Source organism: Petaurus breviceps, unplaced genomic scaffold (assembly GCF_028583685.1).
Source record: "Petaurus breviceps papuanus isolate PSGF00001 unplaced genomic scaffold, PetGlider_PUasm1.0 79, whole genome shotgun sequence".
Taxonomy (NCBI): Eukaryota; Metazoa; Chordata; class Mammalia; order Diprotodontia; family Petauridae; genus Petaurus; species Petaurus breviceps.
In genome coordinates, this window is record NW_027186523.1 from 9,761,251 (window position 1) to 9,784,599 (window position 23,349).

Here is a 23,349-nt window from a genome sequence, read left to right on the forward strand (position 1 = left end):
AATGATTATAATAATCTTAATGACATATAGCACTTTATAATCATTAATTATTTAATCTCCAAAACATCTTTGTGAAGTTGGAAGCAGTCATTACTCTTGTTAGTATCACTCATATGATCCTTAGATAGGACAGCTGAATCATATGCAGTATCTATATATCATCAAAATGTCCTGTCTCTTCATGTGACTCAAGAAACATCCTTGGTTCCACAAGTTTGACATTATATGTTAATTTAGGCTTTGAATATCCTGGATATCAAAACAGAAGTAGTTAGTTTTGGACATGGGGATGGGACTAGGGGACCCTGTTATCATGTCCCATTCACATTAAGTCACTGATAGAAATGCATTATATTTAATAATTTTGTTTCGGCACCATAGCTTTATAATATTCTCCCCCTTTTCCCTCTATGCCCAAATGGTTTCTTCTCTGGACTAAACATTCTAAATTATCTTAGCTAATCTTCATATGGAATGGTGTGCACGTGTGTGTGTGTGTGTGTATGTGTGTGTATCCACTCCATTTTATCAATGTCATTAGTAAAATGTGGTCCCTAGAAATAAGGAGTATAATACTAGTACAGAGCAGGGCAGAATACAACAGGACCATCACCTCTTGATGTTCTATGTCCGAAAATTTAGTTCATTTAGATCTTAGCGTGCTCTTTTCACCTCCACCCTTATCACCTATGGATCTGTATAGCCATTGATTTTGGCTTCTACCAGTGTCCCCCATTCTATTTTCATGAAGAAGAATGAACAATTGCTTAGTAGATATTGTAATTGCTGTTATTATTTTCAAGGATTCACTTCATTAGACCATAGGTTTAGAGTTGGGAGGGACCTTAGAGGTCATCTAGTGGTTTATTCTCCATCTTAATAGAGAGGGGGAGCTAAGGTTTAGAGGTGAGCTGACATGGACAAGGTTGCTCAAGTAGTGACAGAATTAGGATCTGGATTCACTGACTCTCACACCTTATACTATCACCCTACTTCTATTTAAACATTTGCATTTGTTTCCTTATTTTATATTGAATATGCTCCTTTAATCTTTAGATTATTTCCTAAAGGCTTTAAAGGATTTTAAAAATTCATTTCTAAACTTTTTGATAATTGCTAAAATTTATTATAATGGAAAAAAAATTCTGAAGAATCTGATACCAAGACCCCAACCCTATTTAATTAGATCTTCTTGAAAGCATTTTTTGTAGTTTACTACCTATTTTTTTTTGTCTAATAGGATAAATTTGGCTTATTTTGGGTTTTATTTAGTTAAATGTTAAGAGAACTACTTTGCATGCTGGACTTCAGAATGATTCAATGAAAATATATTTTATGTCAGCTGGTGCAATGGAAGACATTTGCCTAGTGACAGCACTAGAGGTGAAAATGCTGAGGTATGCCCACGAATTTCTATATTTAGGTAATCATATGCCAATGACAGAAATTTATAAGAATAATGGGGAACCGGGCCAGGTTTTCAAAGTCCTATGAATTTGGTGCAGGAGGAAAACCAATATGAAAGCCAAAATGAAATTCTCTAGGACAAATTTGTTTTCATGTTTGAGAATTTTGGCAATACATCACGAATTTTGGAAACAGATTAAACTTTCCCAAGCTTCAGGAAGGATCCTGAAGATGAGAGGTGCACATTCCGTGTAAAGTAAGGGAAAAACTTCAACTCCTAGAATTTTGATAGTGATTTAGATTTCCCTTAAAAGTAATAACATACTTAATCTGGTAGGTATCTTCTCTGCTGCACCCCCATGCTCTGCCATACTCTTCTGCCATCATGTCCCTTTCTGTGAGGTTTGCTAATATTCCAGTTGTGGAGAGCCGTATTATTGACAATCATCTTCAACTTGTTTTTCTTGGAACTTTACTGTTAATGCCTTCTTTATTCTGCTGCCTCTTCTTCCACACCTCCATTTCAAGGCTTGGAAAAAATGAAAAGTAGATCACCCCATTAAAAGGGCAAGGGCTCCTGATTTAAGGAATCCAAATGACTTATGATATTGTAAAAGTAGAACTGTGTGTTTTAGAGTATATATCCAGTGATATATCCATGAGATGAATTGATTTCTGCCTTGGCTATTTCATCAGCAAAATGAAGATGACACTTCCAGTTTATTCCATGTGTGTGTGTGTGTGTGTGTGTGTGTGTGTGTGTGTGTGTGTGTGTGTAAGTTCCTTTAAGGATACTCACTCTCCCAGATTGACAGATTGGCAGCTGGCTCATCACTGTTTTTCTCAAGAGGAATGTTTGGAAGTCACTGATTCTATTAAGGTTCATATTTTCCATGTAGGAATATTCTCAGATTTAGATAAGCTATCAATGGGTTCAAACCTTTTTCCCTTTGATATATCATATTCCAACATTTTCTTTTTTTTTATAATTCTTGATGAGTAGTCCTTTGCTATTCAAATTGGAATTCCTTTTTAAGTGAGTGGTTTCTTCCTGGCAATTATTAAAACTTTTTATTTGATAGAATGTTAATAGCAATAAAAACAATTCCTTTACTAACCAAATCAAGTTTTGCAAAATTAAAAGTATTATATGAAAATGTTATTTTTTACTAAAATTAATTCTGAGTGTTATGCTATTTTAAAAGGTTCTATCTTTCCTTAATGCACTTTCCCAAAATCACACAGAATATAGAATCTATGACTTAAAAAGCCATCTAGTCCAACATATATGTGAATAAGAATTCTTTCTACACCATACTGCTTGAATTCTTCAATAATGGGGAACCCACTGAATCCCAAGGCATTTTACTCCAGTTTTGGGTAGATCTAATTATAGGAAGTTTTAAGCTTCAAACTCTGGAGATTGGTGACTACATTTATACATGAGTTAAATTTAGAGTTCCTCTATGACTGTGATTATGTCAAGTTAGATTTTTACCTCTAATGCCAATAATTTCAAAGAAATTTTATTGAAAAATTTCCTGAAATATATTTATACTCTTTGCTTCATCATAGTATTTTGGAAGACACTCTCAGATTGCTTCACATAGCTCATTCTTTTCTTTTTTTTTCTTTTATATTTTAATTAACAAGCCTTTATTTTCTGTTGCTACCTATTTCCCCCACTCACTGATTGGAAATGCTGCCCACCCCTAATCCTTGTAAAAAATATCTATAGTCAAGCAAAACAAATTCCCACATATTGGCCTGTAAAAATGTGTCCCATTTTGAGGGTCATGAGGTAGACAGTAATTTTTTTTAATCCCTGGTCTTCTGAAATTGTAATTTATCATTGCATTGATCTGATTTTTTATGTCTTTCAAATTTATAATTATTATATAAGTTGTTTCCCTGGTTCTGCTCACTTCACTCTGCATCAGTTCATATAAATCTTCCCAGGTTTATCTGAAATCATCCCTTTTGTCATTTCTTACATTGCAGTAATTTTCTATTACATTTATACAACATAATCTGTTCATTGATTACCCCTTTGATGGGTACCCTTTAATTTCTAATTATTTGTCACCACAAAAAAAGCTAATGTAAATATTTTTGAACATATGGGTACTTCTTTCTTTGTTCTCTTTGTGACATAGGCACAGTAGTGGAATTACTAAGTCAAAAGTTATGCACAATTAAGTAACTTTTCAAGCATAATTCCAAACTGCTTCCCAGAATGACTAGACCAATTCACAGCTCCATTAAATGTGCATTAATCTGCTTGTCCTTCAACATTTGTCATTTTCTTTTTTTTTGTCAACTTTCACCTTCAATCTTAAAGATCATATCCTTTAAGTTATAGAAGCCTTAATTGCCCTTTTAATGTTTGTCTTTAATTTTGCTCTAATATTTCTTGTTGTGACTCTGTATTTTTATTTTCTCTATTTACTGTTTTCTTTCAGTGACCAGTATTTTAATAGTATTTTTACTTTCTATTATAAATCATTAATCCTCTTGAATATATTTTCAAAATATTTTTATTGAAAAATTCCTTTCCTTCTTATATAATATTTTAATTATTTTAATGTTTCTCAATTCGTTCAATGATTATTTGACATAACAAACCTTATTAAGTGTACACAATGTGTAAGAAACTATTCTGGGCACTGGGGATACTAAAGCAAAATGAAATAGCTCCTGCCTTCAAGGGACTTGTTTTCTACTCTAGTGGAGTTGAAGCATGTATATAGGTAAATAAATACAAATTATGTTAACCACTCTGGGAGTTCCTGTGATAGCACCTTTCTTTTTTTGAGGGGGGTGGAGTGGCTAGTTGTTATTGAAGTGTTGAAGTATTCTGTTCATCTAGAAATTTCTTCTCACTTTAATCTTGTTGGATTTAGTTTTTTTTTTAATTTATGGAATAAAACAAGCATTTCTTGTTGAAAGATGATTATACATGGAACTGCAGATCTACTATATACAACTTCATATTCCTTTCAAATATACAACAAAATAGTGTTAATTTCTTATTCATTTTTTTGTATTTAGCTTATTTACTGTACTTAATTATTGTATTAAGAATTAGTTTCCTCAATCTGTACACAATTACAGATGCAATGTATGTGTGATGACAAACTTTGATAGACTGGACTCTTCTCAGCAATGCAGGGTTATAAGTCAACCCCGAAAGACTCATGATGGAGAGAGATGTCTACATTCAGAGAAAGAACTAGAAAGAACAGAGTTTGAATGCAGATTGAAGCAAACTACCTGCTCTATTTCTTTTTCTTGTTTGGTTTTGTTTCCTCTTTCCCATTGTTCATTTCATCCATTACAATCCTTCTTTATAACCTGACTAATGTCTAATGTGAAAGTATTTGCAGATCCTGTACTTGATTGCATGCCCCAATGGTGGGGAGTCCGGGGGGGGGAGGAGAGTGTGGGGGGGAGAAAATTTGAAACTCAAAATTTCAAATTTCCTTATTTATATTTATTATTATTGTTATTTTTGCCTACTTCATGTACTTTTTGCTGTTTGAGGTGGTGAAGAGGTGGATTTAGACAGGCCCACTTACCCAGCCATTTGCTTAAAGCCAATCTCTCCCTCTTCTCAAGCTTTTTCTTAATCCCCACTCAATGGACAGAAAACTGGACCAAAGTCAGGAAGACCAGAGTTCAGATTCTGCCTCCAACATTAGCTGTGTGATGCTACACAAGTCACTTAACCTCTATCTCCCTAATTTTCCTCATCTTTAAAATGGAGATAATAGCACTTCCCAGGGTATAAAATCATAATATTTTTAAAGCACTTTTCAATTCATAAAGTACTATATAAATGCTATTATTATTACTATCATTATTTATTAGGTTTGTACTTTCTGTCTTAGCTTCCCTCTGTTTTTGATGTCATTGTTCAATTTTCTCTTCATCTGTTTCTGTAAGTAATCCTTTACTCAAATATCAATATATACTTACAAACCAATAGCAAGAGCTTTTCAAGAAAAAATATCAACCAGAGAGCTATTCTTGAAAGCACATAAATTTAGTTTATTTATCTTAAGGTATAAGCTAGTCCTGATGATCATAGAAAAGAAAAAAGAAACACCTTTTTGTCCTAATGTGCTCTTCCAGCCCTGAGCTAAGAAAAATTAGAAATATAATTAACTAGCAGCATATGGAAACTCTTGTTTAATAAGGAGTGAAAGTGGGAAAGGAGGACAGCAATCAGGAGAAGCCTTACTTACATATATCAGGGACTCTCTTTTGCCCTCCTTGCCTTAGAATACACCTTTTTCATTGCTGTTCTGTTGTTTCAGGCATGTCCAACTCTTTGTGACCCCATTTGGGATTTTCTTTGCAAAGATGCTGGAGTAGTTTACTATTTCCTTCTCCAGCTCATTTTACAGATGAGAAACTGAGGCAATCAGGAAAAAGTGACTTGTCCAGGGTCACACAGCTAATATGTATGTAGTAGCTAGTACACTTAGGCTGGATTTGAACTTAGACCTTCCTGAGTTTAGGTCCATCATTCTATCCACTGCTTCCCCCAGCTGCACCAAAGCACATTTCTAGACTACACTTTAGAGTACACTAAGATCCAGGGAGATACAAAAGTTCAGAGTCATTGTGGCTTTGCACAGTGCGACAAGATTCAGTAGTTCTCTCCCACTGTGTTTGTATGGACAATATCCACAAAGTAGATTATGATGACACCAGGACAGTAGGTGAAATTTTCATGGGTGTTCATGCTATTGCTTTCTTTTGACAATGAAATTAAGAGGAAAGGAAGGCAATAGGAAAATACTTTTATTAGTCTGTGGGTGTTTTAGAGCCCTGGTTTGTTTTATAGTCCTGGTTGTTCAGCATAGATTGAGATAGGTTGGGAACTAATCTTTACGAATTATCTCTGTTTCTGATTTTATTAGACCTAAGCTTTTGCAGGTAATAATTGTATCTTACCTAAACTTTGTACCGTATCAAGAAATTTGTGTTTTCCAGTATGGTAAGGGAGATTTTATCTACTATTTCCATTCCATATTCTTTTTTTTTTCAGAGAGGATAAGTAGACTAGCCAAGAGGGTGAAAGGGGAGAACATGGTATAGTCAGCTGTCTCCTACAACTACTTTACAAAGACACATAAAGATACTGACTAGACTGAGTTCTACTCAGGAAATTCAGAGATGATGGGGTGATCAGGAATAGCCAAAAGTAGAATATATTTCCACTGTTTGTGTGTATTTAATAGTGTATCCCAGAATCTTCTCTAGTCTCCTCTGCCTGTCACTATTAAAAAAAAAAAAACGAGTTAACTTTCATCAGGGCAGCTAGGTGGTGCTGTGAATAGAGCACTGGCCTTGGAGTCAGGAGGACCTGAGTTCAAATGTGGCCTCAAACACTTAACACAAAACTAGCCATGTGACCTTGAGTAAGTCACTTAACCCCAATTGCCCTACCTTCCCCTCTCCAAAAAGCAAAAAAAAACCCAATCCCTTTCCTCACAGTATGTTTTTAGACTTGATTAGATAGCTAATTTATCTCTAAAATTCTTTTTTTTTTTTTTTAAGCAATCGGGGTTAAGTAACTTGCTCAAGGTTACACGGCCAGTTATTTCTGGGTGTGGTGCTGAGTGTCTCAGCCCAGGATTCGATCTCCAGGTCATCCCAACACTGGAGCCGGTGCTCTTACTCGATGAGCCACCTGGCCGCCCCTAAGCAATTGGGGTTAAGTAACTTGCTCAAGGTTACACGGCCAGGTGTTTCTGGGTGGGTGCTAAGTGTCTGAGCCCAGGATTCGATCTCCAGGTCAATCCTGACACTGGAGCCAGTGCTCTTACTCGCTGAGCTACCTGGCCGCCCCTATCTCTAAAATTCTTAACAGCCTTATAGATGAAGGACCTGTGGAACTAGAAAATACTATTATGATTATCTTTTACAAATATTATCCCCTGGTAGTATAGAGGTAACCCTGTATTTCAACAATTGTGCCAGAGCTGTACAGGCCCTGGCAATTCCCATCAAACTGAAGTGGCCTCAAATATAGGCCTAGAGGGGAGTTGGATGTCTGTTGTTATAGAACTAACCTCCCTAAATCCAGAGAGGCTTATCATCCCCTAATCTAGTGTCAGGGATAATTCATTTTTTATTTACAGCAGATCAAAGAAAGGCATTGCTACACAAATGACTAGAGAGCTGACCTCACAGCCAGGGAGCCCTGGGTTCAAGTTTAACCTCTGATATGTTGCCCATATGATCCTGGGCAAAACCATTCATTGATCTAGGAAACTACAAGTTATAAAAGAAGTTTCCTTACTGAAAACACAGGTTCAGTCCTTATCCTTTTTCAACTCACAAGGACTTCCTATAAAGACTTGTAGGGGTGGTAATCTATGTTGAACGGCATACCCACAGCAATGAAATGACATCTGTAAAGGAATTAAGAGGATTTTATGGATCTGGTTTTCTGATTCACACACTAAGTTACCATGTGTTGAAGGCTAAGATTGTCACCTGAGTGTCCACTGAGGCTTTCAAATAGAAACCTGTTTATCAAATGCATATACAGAGGGCAAGATAATTTCTGTCCTTCCATGGCATCTCTTTAGAAATACTTCTCATTCTGTCTCTGCTCTTCAGACACAAAATTGTAAAGATAGTGAAAAACAAATTATTTTAGTGTTCTCCCATCCTTTGAATGATCCAGTTAATTGATTGTTTTTTCTTTTTATTGATTTCTTTATAATTTGTAGAATAAAACAAGCATTTTTATAACAGTATAATTTTAAAATGTACATGAAACTGCAAACCTATTATATATAATTTGCTATTCCTTTAAAATAGGTAATAAAGTTATCATGTAAATTTTTTTCTTTTTTTTTTTCCTTCCCTTCCTAACCCCTCTCCATAGAGAAGGCTACAAGTAGACGCAAATGTGCAATCATTCTATACATACTTCTATTTATCAATTCTTTCTCTGGATTCAGATAGCATCTTCCTTTATATGTCCTTTGTAGTTAATTTGAGCATTTATAATAGTCAAAATGCCTTATTCACTTGAAGTTGTTTTTAAAACAATATTGTTTTTGCTGTATTCAATGTTCTCTTGGTTCTGCTCATTTCACTCTTCATTGTTTTGTGCAATTCTCTCCATGTTTTTCTAAGATCATCAAGTTCATCATTTCTGATAGCAGAGTAGTATTCCATCACAGTCATATACCACAGCTTGTTCAGAAATTCCCCAGTTGCCAGGCATCCCTGTAATTTCCAGTTCATGTTGGTTCTTTTTCTTTTTCCCAGGCATCTTTGGAAATTAACCTAGTAGTTTTATTGCTGTTTCAAAGGGTCAGTTTTATAATTCTTTGGGCATAATTCCAGATTGCTCTCCAAATGGTTTGATCAGTTCACAGTTCTACCAACAACAAATTAGTATCCCAGTTTTTTCACATCCCCCTCCAACCTTTTTTGCTTTCCCCTTCAATCATTTTAGCCAATCTGGTAGGTGTTAAATGATATCTTAAGACTGTTTTAATTTTCATTTCTCTAATCAATAATGATTTAGGACAGGGGAGGCCAGGTGGCTCAGCGAGTAAGACCACCGGCTCCAGTGTTGAGAAGACCTGGAGATCGAATCTCGGGCTCAGACACTTATTAGCACCCACCCAGAAACACCTGGCCATGTAACCTTGAGCAAGTTACTTAACCCCAATTGCTTAGGGGCGGCCAGGTGTCTCAGCGAGTAAGAGCACTGGCTCCAGTGTCGGGATGACCTGGATTAAATCTGGGCTCAGATACTCAGCACCACACCCAGAAATAATAACTGGCCATGTAACCTTGAGCAAGTTACTTAACCCTGATTGCTTTAAAAAAAAATAATGATTTAGGACATTTTTTTCATGTGACTATAAAATTGTTTTTATTTTTTTGAGGGGGAAGGCAGGGCAATTGGGATAAGTGACTTGCCTAAGGTCACACACCTGGTTTTTTGTGTTAAGTGTCTGAGGCTGCATTTGAACTCAGGTCCTCCTGACTCCAGGGCAGGTGCTCTATTTACTGTGCCACCTAGCTGCCCCTGTTTTTATTTCTTTATCCAAAAACTGTCTGGTCTTATCCTTTGACCATTTATCATTTGGGGAATGACTCATATTCTTAGAAATTTTAAAGTTCTTTGTACATTTGAGATATAAGAACTTTATATAAGAAATTCCCCTTCCCTCCCCATTTTATGCTTTCCTTCTGATCTTGGCAACATTTGTTTTATTTTTACAAAATCTTTTTAGTTGAAGTAATTGAAATTATTCATTTTACACCTCACCCTGCTGTCTATCTCCTGGCCATAAATTGTTTACCTATCCATAAGTCTGGTAAGTAATATGTTTCATGTTCTTCAAATTTTCTTGTAATATCTCTTTTTATTTCTAGGTCATATATTCATCTTGACCTTGTCTTGGTAAATGGCATAAGGTAGTATGTGCCCAGTTTCTGCCATACTGCTTTCAAGTTTCCCCAATGATATATTTTTTAACCAAATAATGAATTCTTATACCCAAATCTTAAGTCTTTATGCTTGTCAAATGCATGGTTACATTTATTTGCTGTTGTAATTTGTATGTTTAATCTGTTCCATTGATCTACTTTTCTATTTCTTAGCCAGTACCAGATAGTTTTGATAGTAATTGCTCCATAATATAGTTTAAAATCTAGTACAGCTAAACCTCTTCCTTTATATTTTTTCATTAGTTCCTTTGATATTCTTGACTTTTTGGTCTTCCAGATGAATTTTGTTATTTTTTTTTCTAATTGAGCAAAATAATTTTTTTGTCATTTAGTGGGGATGACATTGAATATATAAATTAGTTTAGGTAAAATGGTCATTTCTGCAGTTATTTAAATAACTGATATTTTAAATACCAATTTTATTAAATTTCTGTTTTATTTCTATGCAACTTTATTAAAATATATTTCAGTGAACAAAATATTCATTTTCTGTGCCTCTCATCTCTGGAAATAAAAAATAAAAAGAAGACCAAAACCCTTGAGACAAATTTTATATTCAAGCAAAACAAATTCACACATTTGCCATGTCCCAGATAGATATATGTCTCATTCTGCCTCTTGAATCTGTCACCTCTCTATTGGGAGGTAGGAAGCATGTTTCTTTACTCCACTGGAATTATGGGAGGTCATTGGATTGATCAAAGTTTTTAAGTCTTTCTAAGTTATCCTTACAATGTTGTTATTGTATTGTAGCTTATATAAGCTCCAAGGATTCTTATCCCAACTCCCATTTCCACTGATGAGTTCTAGAGATAACCCTGAGGGATAAGGGATATTTCTGTAATGCCATTGGCTCAAGTCCCTACTGTTGTGCTTCCACTCCTCCCCAAGACTATCAGCTGAAAATAATTTAGTTAGCTAGCCTCAAGCAGCTTTTAGAAAGGGTTATTGACTAAGGTAGTATAATATGAATTATTGTACAAAACATTTTCCCAAACATTTGTGACACTTTCCCACAAGTACAAGAATACAGAGGAAAGTGTGCTCAAGGCTAGAGAGCACACACGGCAAAGGGGTAAGCTCACATTTCCTGGTTGCTGGAAGTTCTTTTTTTTCCTAATGGGGGTTGCTTAGAAACTTCCCTTTAGTGTTGGTTTGGTTTATTTGGTGGGCTCCTTCTAAGGCCATTAGCCATCAGTAGTTTTAGCTTCCAATGATTCAGACATTGTCGCCAGATGATCTTGTACTTTTGTTTAAAACACCAGTGGGAAGATGGGACTTGTTGATGTTCTGGGAGTATAATGCTAGGATTCTGCTGGAAAGATGGGAGATTTGGCATTCTCCTGACCTTCTGAAGCTGGTAGGATCTTCTTCTGGTCAAAGGGGAGGGGCACTAACTAGCCAAAACCAAGGGCTATCCTTACCCATCCCCTGATGATTCTTCCTCTTTATTATGCTAGCTTTATTAAGCTACTCATTCCACTATTCTAACTAGCTTGATGCTTTTTTTTTTTTAAGCAATCGGTGTTAAGTATCTTGCTCAAGGTTACACGGCCAGTTATTTCTGGGTGTGGTGCTGAGTGTCTGAGCCCAGGATTTGATCTCCAGGTCATCCCAATGCTGGAGCTGGTGCTCTTACTGGCTGAGCCACCTGGCCACCCCTAAGCAATTGGGGTTAAGTAACTTGCTCAAGGTTACACGGCCAGGTGTTTCTGGGTGGGTGCTAAGTGTCTGAGCCCGGGATTCGATCTCTAGGTCATCCTGACACTGAAGCCGGTGCTCTTACTCGCTGTGCTACCTGGCTGCCCCTTGCTTGATGCTTTTTTATAGAACTCAGAGGGTATAGAACTCAGACCTCTTGTCTGGAGTCATTTCACTTCATCACATGACTTTCAAAGACTGCACTTAGTCTAAGGTCTTTTGCTTGATCAAGTTGTGTTTTCGCCTAGTTAAGGGTATCTTAGGTGAGGTGGTTTTTACCCTACCCTTACAGTATGAATTATTCTCCTTGTTTCGCTCACTTTTCTGGGCATCAATTCATGCAAATCTTCCAATGTTTCTCTGAAACTGGCCCTTTTATAATTTCTCACATGCAATAATATTACATCACATTCATTTACCATAATTTTTTCAGATCTTCCCCAATTGCTCAGAACCCTCATAGTTTCCTGATTTTGTCACCACACAAAGAGCTGCTATAAAGATTTTTATACTTATGGAGACTTTTCCTCTTTCTTTGATCCCTTTAGGGTCTTAGTTTCTATATTATGGATGTTCACTGATGGGAATGGGGAAAGATTGCTATTAAATACCTTGAGTTGCTTCTAGATGTGCTTACAGAGAGAGGGGAAAAAAAGCCAAAGACATTAATTCTGTTGGCAAATGGAGCCTTTTCTCTTCTTTTGTCCTCCTTGTATTGCAGCATTGCCCTGGGAGGGCATTTTTTTTTTTTTGCATTGGCCAACACATGCACTCTGCCTATCACTAGAGACCATTTGGCAGTTAATGACGCCTTCTTTCTGCATTTTTCAGACAAACAAAAACACAATTGGGGAAGCTAGAGAAAATTGGTCTTGCAATTTCTACAATATTGACTGTCTCCCCAGCAGAGGCCTAAGTCCACCCTAAGGTTTATATAGGCTTTTATGATATATTTTGCTAAGATGTAAGGTGTTTTCAATTGGAATTCTGTTTCACTGTTGTCTAAGGCTAAATGGCTTTATAATATCACAGAGTTATACGTTAACAACTGAAAACACTTAAGAGAGGGTGGGGTACACAATGCTCCAGTGAAGAGAATATAATTTATTAGGGAAGAGCTCTAAGTGCCAACTGTAGAGGCGTCTTTCAATTCTGCTCCCAAATTAGCTAAGGATTGCAGACCTAATTCATTTAACTAATTAATGGATTTAATCTAATTCTTGTAATTTTTAAATTTTGTTTCAGGAACCCAGGGACCTTTGGGCAATATACATGTTTTAAATCAATCATATACTTAGAATAAATTTGACATCATTAACTAGCCTTTCTGTGGTTTTCACTATACATTTGCTACCATCTCTGTAAAGTACAAACCGCTGTGGTAAGCAAACTGTTCTCCTAAAAGTATGATTGCCATAAAAGCAATGAGGTCATTGAATCCTAGGGCAAATGTAGAAGTCCAAATTTCTTTTGCTTTTCACATCATCTGAAAGTGGTTCAACTTCATGGTCATAAATTTTATACAACATCCATAAATCTTGCATCCATAAATCTTCTCATTGGCCCATGGCCAGGGAAAATTGGAAGCAAGGTTTTATTGCCAAAGCCATCATGCTATGAGTTCAAGAGTACCAAATTTCCCTTTCCATGTTTAAAACTTGGGAACCTGTCATCAGTTCCTGCTTTGTAGACTCTAATACTCATCTCCAGTGATATATTGAAGATACAATCCTAGAAAGCTATACAGTAAGCTAGGCAATAATTGGAGTTGGACAACCTCCACAAAAAGGATAGGCAGAATCCTTAGATGCCAAACCCGGAAGCAAAGTTTTTAGGTCATTGGTCTCACTGTTCCTGACTCATCCTGAAAAAAAATGTTGAGAGTTCAAGCACTTCCACATCCATTTATGTGAAGGTGGGTGGGAGATGGGAATACTATTTGCTTCTCTTTCTTTCTTCCTCCTTTTCATGTATTAGCCCTCCCACTTTCCTTCCTCTTGCCTTGGAGAAAGGGTCAATGAAACAAAAGTTTCTCTAGTGAGTTTTTCTACTACTCAGAGGTCATCGATCTCTTCCAATGTTGGGGTCTGGTACAGGCCAAACCAGGGACTACAGTGAGAGCTCTCCATGGTTCAGACTAAAATACAGGCAGGATAACTTGATCAGAACTGGGGAGCAGTATTTTTGTCTTTGTGATTAAAGAGTCAGAAGCAAGGGGTCAGTTATTTGTAGCCAAAGGGTCAGTTTTCAGAGCAGGTAGTGTGAGATGGCCTATTGTAGATTAGCATTGCATTTGAAGTCAAAAGACCTGGATTCAAATTACAATTCTGCTTCTTACTACTTATATGACTGTGGGCAAACCAACTATCTTTGTGAATCCTCATCTTTTTTAGCTATAAAATAAGTGTAATGGAATAATCTCTCAGCTCTATTCTAGCTCTGAAGTTTAGAAGTTATACTATAAAAGATTCTATAAACAAAGAAGAACTATAGGAAAGGGGCATGTTGGAGACCCAGAAGTACATTTCAGCAATGTGGCCCTCTGGGCAAAGCTGGCAAAAGGGGTGATTTTAATTTTTCAAACTGGTTTGAACTTCAATGGAGAGGTATGTTTCTAATTCACTTCACTAAACTCTGATCCTGCCATTGGAATTTTTGAGCCCTGGTGCACCAAGCTAATACCAAAATTTGTGAAGGAACTTCAGCTGTGGACAGCTCCCTGCTATTGCTAGCATTCCCAGCATGAGAAATGACTGTTTGCCAGGCTGAGTACTGGGAGTAGACTGAATTAAAATTAGAATAATACCCCCCTCATTCTATTCTCCCTGCCCACAAGTCACCGAGGAAATAAATGCTCTATCGTCCTACCTAGTCAAAACTTGATGATAACCAAATAAACAGAGCACAGTGCCTTGAACAGAGTAGGCACTCCATAAATCTCTGTTGGTTGATGTTTTTACTCTAGCCAGCTGCTTTGTCCTGCTGTGAGTGCAAAGTTTTGAACTAAAGCACAAATGTTAATTAAGACAATATAAACCATCACCAAGATAAACATGACAAAAGCACAAATAAATACACGAGTACAAAAGAATACACACACACACACACACAATTTTAATGCTTCAGAGATCTGTGATTTGATTAGTATGGGTATTCTTTACCACAATTCATATCACATTCAATACCTTAGGAAACAGGTTTCTTAAGTTGTTTCGACTAATAATAGTAATAACAACCCAGTGGCCAGCCTTCTGGCTATGAGTCTTTCTGACTGGTACATGACGAGTATATAAAGCCACACTTTAATCTTGGTAAAACCTGACAACTTGCATTCCACTGGCAAAATCCTCATGAAACCAGGGTCATCTCCATGCTAGAATGAAATTTCGGAATAGGACCACATTATGTCTATATAATTGAGTGTATGCCTCAGCATGTATGTTATGGCCCAAATGCATAAAGCAGCCTTTTTGTAGATCTGGGCAACTCTGTGTAAATAGTTGGAGTAGTCTTGCTGAGATGCGGAAACTCATTAGAGCCTTTTCAAAACTAACTAGAAAGTCAACATACTCTATAGGAGGTCTGTTGATATTTCAAAGGTGACCAATGCCTGGCATAATAAGCATAATTAACAATACCCTGAAGCCCATTGGGGGTACCTGGGAGAGTTCAGGTTTGGCTATGTTAGGAAGGCAGAGAAAAGCAAAATTAACTACTACAAGGATGGCCGTTTGCTCATCCTACTTAAATGTAATGAGAATCAACAAGGCTGATTATTTTGAATGATATTAAATCATAATACTCTATACAACTTGTTTGTGTATTGTCTCCCTCATTAGAATGGGAGCTCCTTAAGTGTGGGGACAGTCTTTTGACTTTCTTTGTATCTCCAGCATTTTATACGGTGCCTGGCACTTAATGTTTAGTGACTGACTGACTAGTATCATAGTTTTATGACTGTATGGGTCATCTAGTCTAAACCCCTCATTTTAGGAAAAAGTAAAATGAGCCCCAGAGAGATTAAGTGATTTGGCTGAGGTCACATAGTTAATAAAACTACAGAGTGAAAATTCAAATCCAGGTCATGATGCTTGTAGAGTCAGCTTTGGAAGGAACATTCAAAGGCTGTCTAGTTCAACTGCCTTATTTTACAGATTAGAAAACTGAGGCCTAAGGAGGCCTAGTGATTTACCCAAGTCCAGTTTAGAAGTATCAGATGGGATATGAACCCAGGGCCTCTGAAACCAAAATTGACACTCTTTTCACTCTACCATGCTTTGTTCTGAATCTTTTTCTGCATTTAAAGAGGGTCTTTTGCCTCATTGGCAGATATTTTCTAATTGTCCAATCTCTGCTCATAGGCCATAGCCATTTATAATATAATTTATATAAATACAAATATATAAATATCTTATGTGTATATACTTATATATACACATACAAAGGCATGCATATACATGTTTGTTTACACATAATTCATCTGTTTTGGAAATTCCTGTTGAAATTTTCTTCACAGATAACTGAATTGATAACTTGTCTGTAATTTATAGTTGAAAAGAATTGAGAGAGTTGACATATGTCAGAGGTAGGGTCTAGTCCAGGTCTTCCAGACTCCAAGGCTGCTTTCTAATTCACCAGGTCATAAAATCTTTTATACACCAATGTCTTATAAAAATACATATACACACATAGCATAGACCTGTATGCTACGTATGTGACTCAAACATCTCCTGTATTGAGGGAGAAATGAAAATATCATAAGATGATTTAGAACTAGAAAAGTCTTTAGAGGTCATATAATCTGATCTAGTCTACATTTTAAATATAAAAATTTAAGGCTTTGTGTGGTTAATTGACTTGTTCAGAGTAGTATAAAGAGGATGAAGATTTGAACCGACATCTTCTGATTCCAGCAATCATTGATAATCTGTTAATTTTGCAAATAGAAAATGTACATTTCCTGTATCACTAGAAGTTTTCCAAACTTTTTGTTGTACAATTACTAGGGATATATTACACACAAGTGTGTCATAGCTGAAGAATAATAACAATAATAAATTTAAAATAGCTCTTAAAATCTGAAGTACTGAAGAACAGTCAGCAAGTTCTTTATTATTTTTCAGTTTTTGCAGGCCCCTGTGCAGCCTGGCTCCACCTGGGATCAGGAACAGGCCAGGAATTTGGGGGTACCTGGGAGTCATCCAAGATACCTGCTGATATATTGCAGTGCACTGTTTCCTAAACCTCAGTTCCATAAGTACCAGCCAACTAGTGGCAAGTGGAGGGGTGGCGTGGGCACAGTTTGTTTTTAATAATGAGATTGGCAGTGAGTCAATCAAAACAGGGTCAGAAAGGGCCAGAGGCAAAAGGACAAGTTGGAGAGCCAGGTAACAATGGGATCCAGGAGCAGAGAGGAAAATCAATGTTTGTGGGCCAAAGGAGTAAATCAGTAAGACAGGATAAAACAATCAAATAAAGTAACTAACTAAACCAACAACAGATTAAGAGGGGTCTGGAGTCATTGCAAGTAGACTACAGCAGGGTTTTTTATTCAGTCAGTTGAAAGCTCAGGCTTTTTCAACTAGGACTCTATGACTTAGTCACACTTACCTAATCTCCTCCATTGGTTGGTTAGTTTCCTTAGTCTTCTGAGGGACAGATGGTTCTGTTAGGGCCAGTCCTGGATGATGCTTGGCTTTCAAAGAAAAACATTTATTTAATGAAGAGATTCTGATTTGATTTCAATTATTAATGACTTTATTTTTTAAAAATGCTTTTGGATTTGACATGCATGTTTTAATCTTAAGAAATTTGTATTTCATGCCAGGGATCCATATGCTGATACTCCTAATCAATTTGTAAGGTCTTATTTAAATAATTAGCTTTGGAACTAGAAGCATAAACAAAGCTATTATTCATAAATTTGCCAATTACCTTTCCATTGCCGTGGACATTATTCCACTCAATTAGATACTGAAGTATCCTAACTAAAGGTGGGCAAAATCTTGTGTCTGTCAATACCTATCAGTAATCTGAAAATAAGTAAATGTATTATCTATGCATTTATATGTCTGGTCTTAATGTAAAGATTTGTTTGACTTTATTGTTACATACATCAAATGTATTAGGAAAAAAAAAACTACTACCAAACCAACGATTAGTTTTAGGAACAAAAAGATTCCTAAGTAATATATTTAACTTATTATTTAGCTTAAAAACCATAACAATTTGTTATGAAACCAATTTCTAATGGAGATAGAAAAGTAGAACCTTCTGGTTGAGGGCAGATAGATCAACATGGGCATCTATTGACTAACAATAGGAAACCTGGGTTCTAGCTCTGATTAGCACCATCTTACTATGTTACCTTGGGTAAGTTACTGTCCTTTGTTTCTCAGTTTCCATGTCTTTAAAAGGAGAATTATAATAACTGCCACATCTCTTGAGAGATAGCATAGTTTAAAAGCACACCAGGCTTAGAGAAAGAGCCTGGGGTTTTAATCTTGGTTCTGTTTATTATTAGTGGTGTTGCCTTGGGTGAGGCAGTTGCCCTCTTTGGGTTTTAGTTTCCTAATTTGTAAAGTAGTGATGATAACTGTAGTAATAATTATTATCTTTCTCAAAGGACCATAGGAAGGAAAGCAAGTTGAAAACCTTAAGGCAATATAATTTTAAAAAATACTTTTTCCACTCAAGTCTGCCTCTCTTGCTTCATTGTGGAGTAGAGGTAACCTTGGATTTCCAAGGTCTGTGCAGGTGGAATACAAGTTTTATCACATCTAACCAGGCTGCAAAGCTTGCATTTAGCCTGGTGATAAATTGTGCTTCTCTTGTCTGAGGACCAGCCTAGCTAAGATAGGAGAGGCTCATCATCACCAGGTTGACTCTGGTCTTGGAATCAGGAAGACTCATCTTCATGAGTTCAAATACGACCTCAGACATTCACATGCTGTGTGACCTTGGGTAAGTCACTTAACCCTATTTGCCTTAGTTTCCTCATCTGTAAAATGAGCTGGAGGAGGAAATGCTGAACCATTCCAGTAACTTTGCAAGAAAACCCCAAATGCAGTCACAAAGAGTCAGAGAAGACAGAAACGACTCAACAACAACAAACTCAGTGACGGTTGCTATATTGTTGAAGGTTGCAATTGGCTTCAGTAGGGACTACCCAGAGCAATAAAAGCATAGATACCTGAAGTATTGAATTAAGTATTGTTTTATCTACCTGAAAAAAAGTTACTGTCAATTCCCTGCTCGAAAACATTTGGTATCTACTGAATAAATACTTACCTTGTAATTCAGGATCTTTCACGCTCAAGACTCACTTAACCTTTTTAGTTTTCATTCCACCCCCTGCTCCCCCAAAATATTTTACTTGCTATTTCCCCAAACCCTCTCCACACTTTGCTGCTATTGAGCAATGGAAGGGAATGGGACCAGTATATATGGTCTTGGATTTCTCCGTCCTGTGAGAGTGGGTGTGGTAACTATTTCCTTCTAGGTAAAATATCTACAAATGAACACATAATTCCTTCAGAGTTCAGCCTCCAGTTAAATCAGGTTGCTTTTATTATTTCTCTCTTAAAGTACCCCAGAAAAGCTCACCCATAACTGTTTGACCCACTCTAGAGGATGAGAGTCTTTCTTTCCTTTGCTAAGAGTCAACCGTCTTAGTCTGCTATCTGTGGCCCATAGAAATTTGCTTCCCCTTTTGTCCTAAATGGATATTCCTAAAACTCACAGTACATAACTTTCTAGGGCTATTGCTGTAGTTCATTCCTGCTCTGTTGTCTTCCACAAGAACCAGCCCTGAGCAAGACTCATACCCAGCTCCTTAAGCCTTTACAGACATAAACATATATATATATATATATTTTATAACACATAGTATATAATATTTAATTCTACATTGTGACTGTATCCAAATAACATGTTACATTCTTTAGGTTCTAATTGGCTATTACTTTAAAAATCATTAGTCTTGGGGCAGCTAGGTGACGCAGTGAATAGAGCACTGGCCCTGAAGTCAGGAGGACCTGAGTTCAAATGTAACCTCAGACACTTGACACTTAACTAGCTGTGTGACCTCGGGCAAGTCAGTTAAGTCCCAATTGCCTTGCCACCCTCTCCCCCCCCCAAACCCCCCCCAAAACAAAAAACCAAAACAAAACACTAGTCTTTGAGAATTACTCATAGGTCTTCATGATGGCCTGCATGTTCAATACCTTAACATTGGCTAATTATCACTGTTTTACAAATAGCATCTATGACTTTTTCTCTCCTGCCTATCATTAAAACTGATGATAGGGTCTATATTATTTCTCCTCACCTCTGCCTCCTAGAATTATTCACTTCAGAACTCAACTCAAATGCCACTTTCTGCAAGTCTTTCCTGATTCCCCCAAATTGAGAGTGTGTTCCCTCTCTAAATAACTAATTCAAATACTCTGTGTGTGTTCAACAATATCCTATATTCATTACTTCCCCTCCCAGACTCTTCAGTACAGCCAAACTGACCTCTCTGTTCCTCATGAATAAAAATCTATCTCACATTTCCATGCTTTTGAGGTGGCCATTGCAAATCCCTGGGATGTACTCCTTTTTTACTTTCACTTTAGAGAGTCCCTTTCTTCCTCTAACATGACTTTTGAACACTATATTTTGCATGAAGCCTTTCCTTCTTTTCCCAAATGTTAGTGCCTTCCTTCCCCCCAAACTACCTTATATTTAATTTGTATATATTTGTATTTATTCATTTTATATTGTGTTATATATGTCTATAGATATATATGTATATATGTACTTGTATGTACATATAGGTACACACATGAACAATGCCCTAAAAAGTCTTAGTATTGTTTTAGACTATGAAAGCTTTCATATCTACACATATATACCAAGATATGTGTAATAATATTATATATAATACATCCATATCATAATACAGATGTAATATATAACACATGTTATATATAGTAATATATAATACATATACTGTGTATACATAAATTATACATAATTGTTGTTTTTTCCATAGAATGTGTATTTGTTTCTTTCTTTTTGGTCTTTGAACCTCCAATACCTAGTGCAGTGCCTGACACACAGTAGGTGCTTTGTAAATGCTTTTTGATTGGTTGGTTGATTATTCTCTATATCCTCTTTCTCCCATGACATCGTGGTGAGGTTTGCCTCTGTCATTGCTTCTTTATATTTTGCCAACTACGACTTCTTCTTATCGCTAGTAGTTTCCACTTCTGCTTCCTTTTCCATCATTGATTTATTTTAAAAGCTAGGAATTAAGCAATGGATGGTAATTAAAATGGTGGATGATAATACACCTCTGTATCACATAAAGCCCATATCATATAAAGTCCACTATTTGGATCTAAAAATTTGGAACCAGAAAACTTGAATTTGAAGATTAAATAAAAGCTTTTAAATCCTATTTACCCCATGTCTGGTCTTGGGCATGTCACTTAAACTCTGGGCCTCAGTTTCCTCATCTGTAAAATGAGAGAGTTGGACTAGGTGATCTTGAAAGTTTCTTCCAGTTCTATACCCTCTGCTGTGGTTCTTTGAGACCCAACTATGATTCCATCTCCTTCAAGTGTTTTCTCTGAGCTCTCTTACCTGAACCATTCTCTCACTTATCTGAACAAAAATTTATCAAGCTACATAAAAAGAACTTTACTAAAAACTGAGGGAAACATAAAATTTAGATATGAGAGCCATCCCTGATATCATGGAGCTTACTCTACAATTGGAAGATAAGGACTCCAACAAATAACTGTGCTTTAACTATTGTTTGATAAGTACATTAGAAGGTCATCAAACAAAATGCCTGTGAGAGATGAGGGGTGAGGGGTGAAGGAGAATTAGAATAGTGAAGGAAGCACATGGATCTTGGAAAACTTTCTGGCCATTTGAGTTAGTTTTTCAGCTTTCAAAAGTTTTGGAGGGGAGGATTCTATAGCTGCTGAATTTTGTCTTTTCTCTTATAGCTTTTAGCATATTCTATACTGTCTTCTAACTCATTATCTATAGGGGATATGTCCTCTGTTACACTGTGTAAAATCTGAGGGTCCCAGATCATGCCTTATGCACCTTTTAAATATAGCAGTTAGTATTATTCCTTGCACATAGTAGGTATTGAATCAATATTTGTAGAATGAGTGACTACTAGAGAGCTATACAAATGCAATATTAAATTTGGTAGTCATTATCCAGTGAATGGATTTTTAGCCACAGTGTACACATATACTTCAATACTTTCACTGTAGCATATTTATGTAAAGAGTTGTTTTTTTCTATCCAAGACTTGGAATTACTTAAACTGTTGAACAAATGGTACATACTGATAAACTTGTAGAGCACTTCACATTTCCCTGAATGTTATATGCTTTGATCTTGATGTTGAAATTGAATGTGAAAGAAAAAATGTACTTTTGTCCTAGGCACTCTGAAGGGAAAAATAAGTTCAGACATGCATTCCTTTTCCCTTGACCTGGTTATAAAATGTCTCTCTCATGCCCTTCCAACAGCCGTAGTTAATTTCCTTTTGGTGATGTGATAATGTGTTCTGTACTATATGTTTGAAAATTAGTTTTGACTTATGTTGGTACAGAATATAATATAGGTGACTGTCACAGTCTGTTAAATAATATATTTTTCTTATCTTTTTGACCTCCCAAGGTAATATAAAATATATTATTTCAAGTTTCTTGAGACATTTTTTTATTAGTGTTGATGATATTTGCTAAATTTGTTTTTTAATTTTTTTTTATCCAGACCTGGGATTCCATCAGTGTAGGTACCTCATAATTCTGGAAACTCCCTGTACCATGAAGATGAGCAATTATACTTCAAAGTATAACCTTAGAGCGCTGCCCAAGGTAGTCAGAGCTTTAATGATTTGCTCTAGGTTACATAATCAGTATATATCAGAGGTAGAATCTGAACCCAAGTCTTCCTGACTCCAATGTTTTAGAGCAATGCATATATGCGTAAGTTAAGAGTATGTATATATCTCTGTAGATATACTTGTACATATACCTATATAGATACACATATAAGCACAATGAACATATATAAGATGTAAATATAGTTACCTATATATGCATATGATACTTAAAATGCACATACTTACCTGAGGTTGATGGAGATACTGTAAAATATAAGAATTTTAGCTCTGTCTAGTCCCTTTGCCATAAATCTCTTTGCATTTAAAATAAGAAAACAAATTAAGCACCCAGAAAATTCTATATAAACTTAAAATTAGAAAAAAATTATGTAAGAAATTTGATGCAGTGACATCCTTGTTGTATCCATCCCTGTTCTCCACTCTCTCTGTCAATCCTCCCCCCCACACCTCTCCCCCCCAGCAGGGAAAATCTCAACAGCCACGAAACAAGTTTACAATCATAAATAAGATTTCAGGGAAAAATCAATTGCCTACTGGTCAATATTAATCTCCCATCAATAAAGTCCCATATCTTTCACTTTTTATGGTAATTGCCCCAGTGATCTCCTTAAAGTGGTTCTCAAGTACTTAGAGGGCCCTGCTGATAGCATCTTATCAGGGCTCAGAGCAGTGGTGTCAAAGAACATCCAGGAGCTGGGGCCTATTCTAAGAAAAATGTGGTCTTTCAGAATGTGCTATTTAATTTGACAAAGGGTACTTGGGTGCTGCAGGCAGCAGCTTGTGTTTGCTCAATGGAGAGTCCTCTTGGATTCAGCTGTTTTCCTTTG

General features: G+C 36.3%; 1 long non-coding RNA gene across 2 annotated transcripts in view; it reads right to left on the reverse strand.

Annotated features, from left to right (window-relative positions):
• Positions 1-1,319: 1,319 nt before the first annotated feature.
• The window catches only part of LOC138175826 (uncharacterized), a 142,500-nt gene continuing 120,470 nt past the window's right edge, over positions 1,320-23,349 (reverse strand). Inside the window, exons 2-3 of one of the 2 annotated variants that reach the window (XR_011172099.1) lie at positions 17,212-17,296; positions 1,320-1,936 (exon numbers count right to left, since the gene is read on the reverse strand). This is a non-coding gene — a long non-coding RNA (uncharacterized lncRNA). Of the gene's footprint in view, positions 1,937-14,695; positions 16,332-17,211; positions 17,297-23,349 lie in introns of those variants that run through there. The other variant, XR_011172100.1, reaches the window with a different exon arrangement.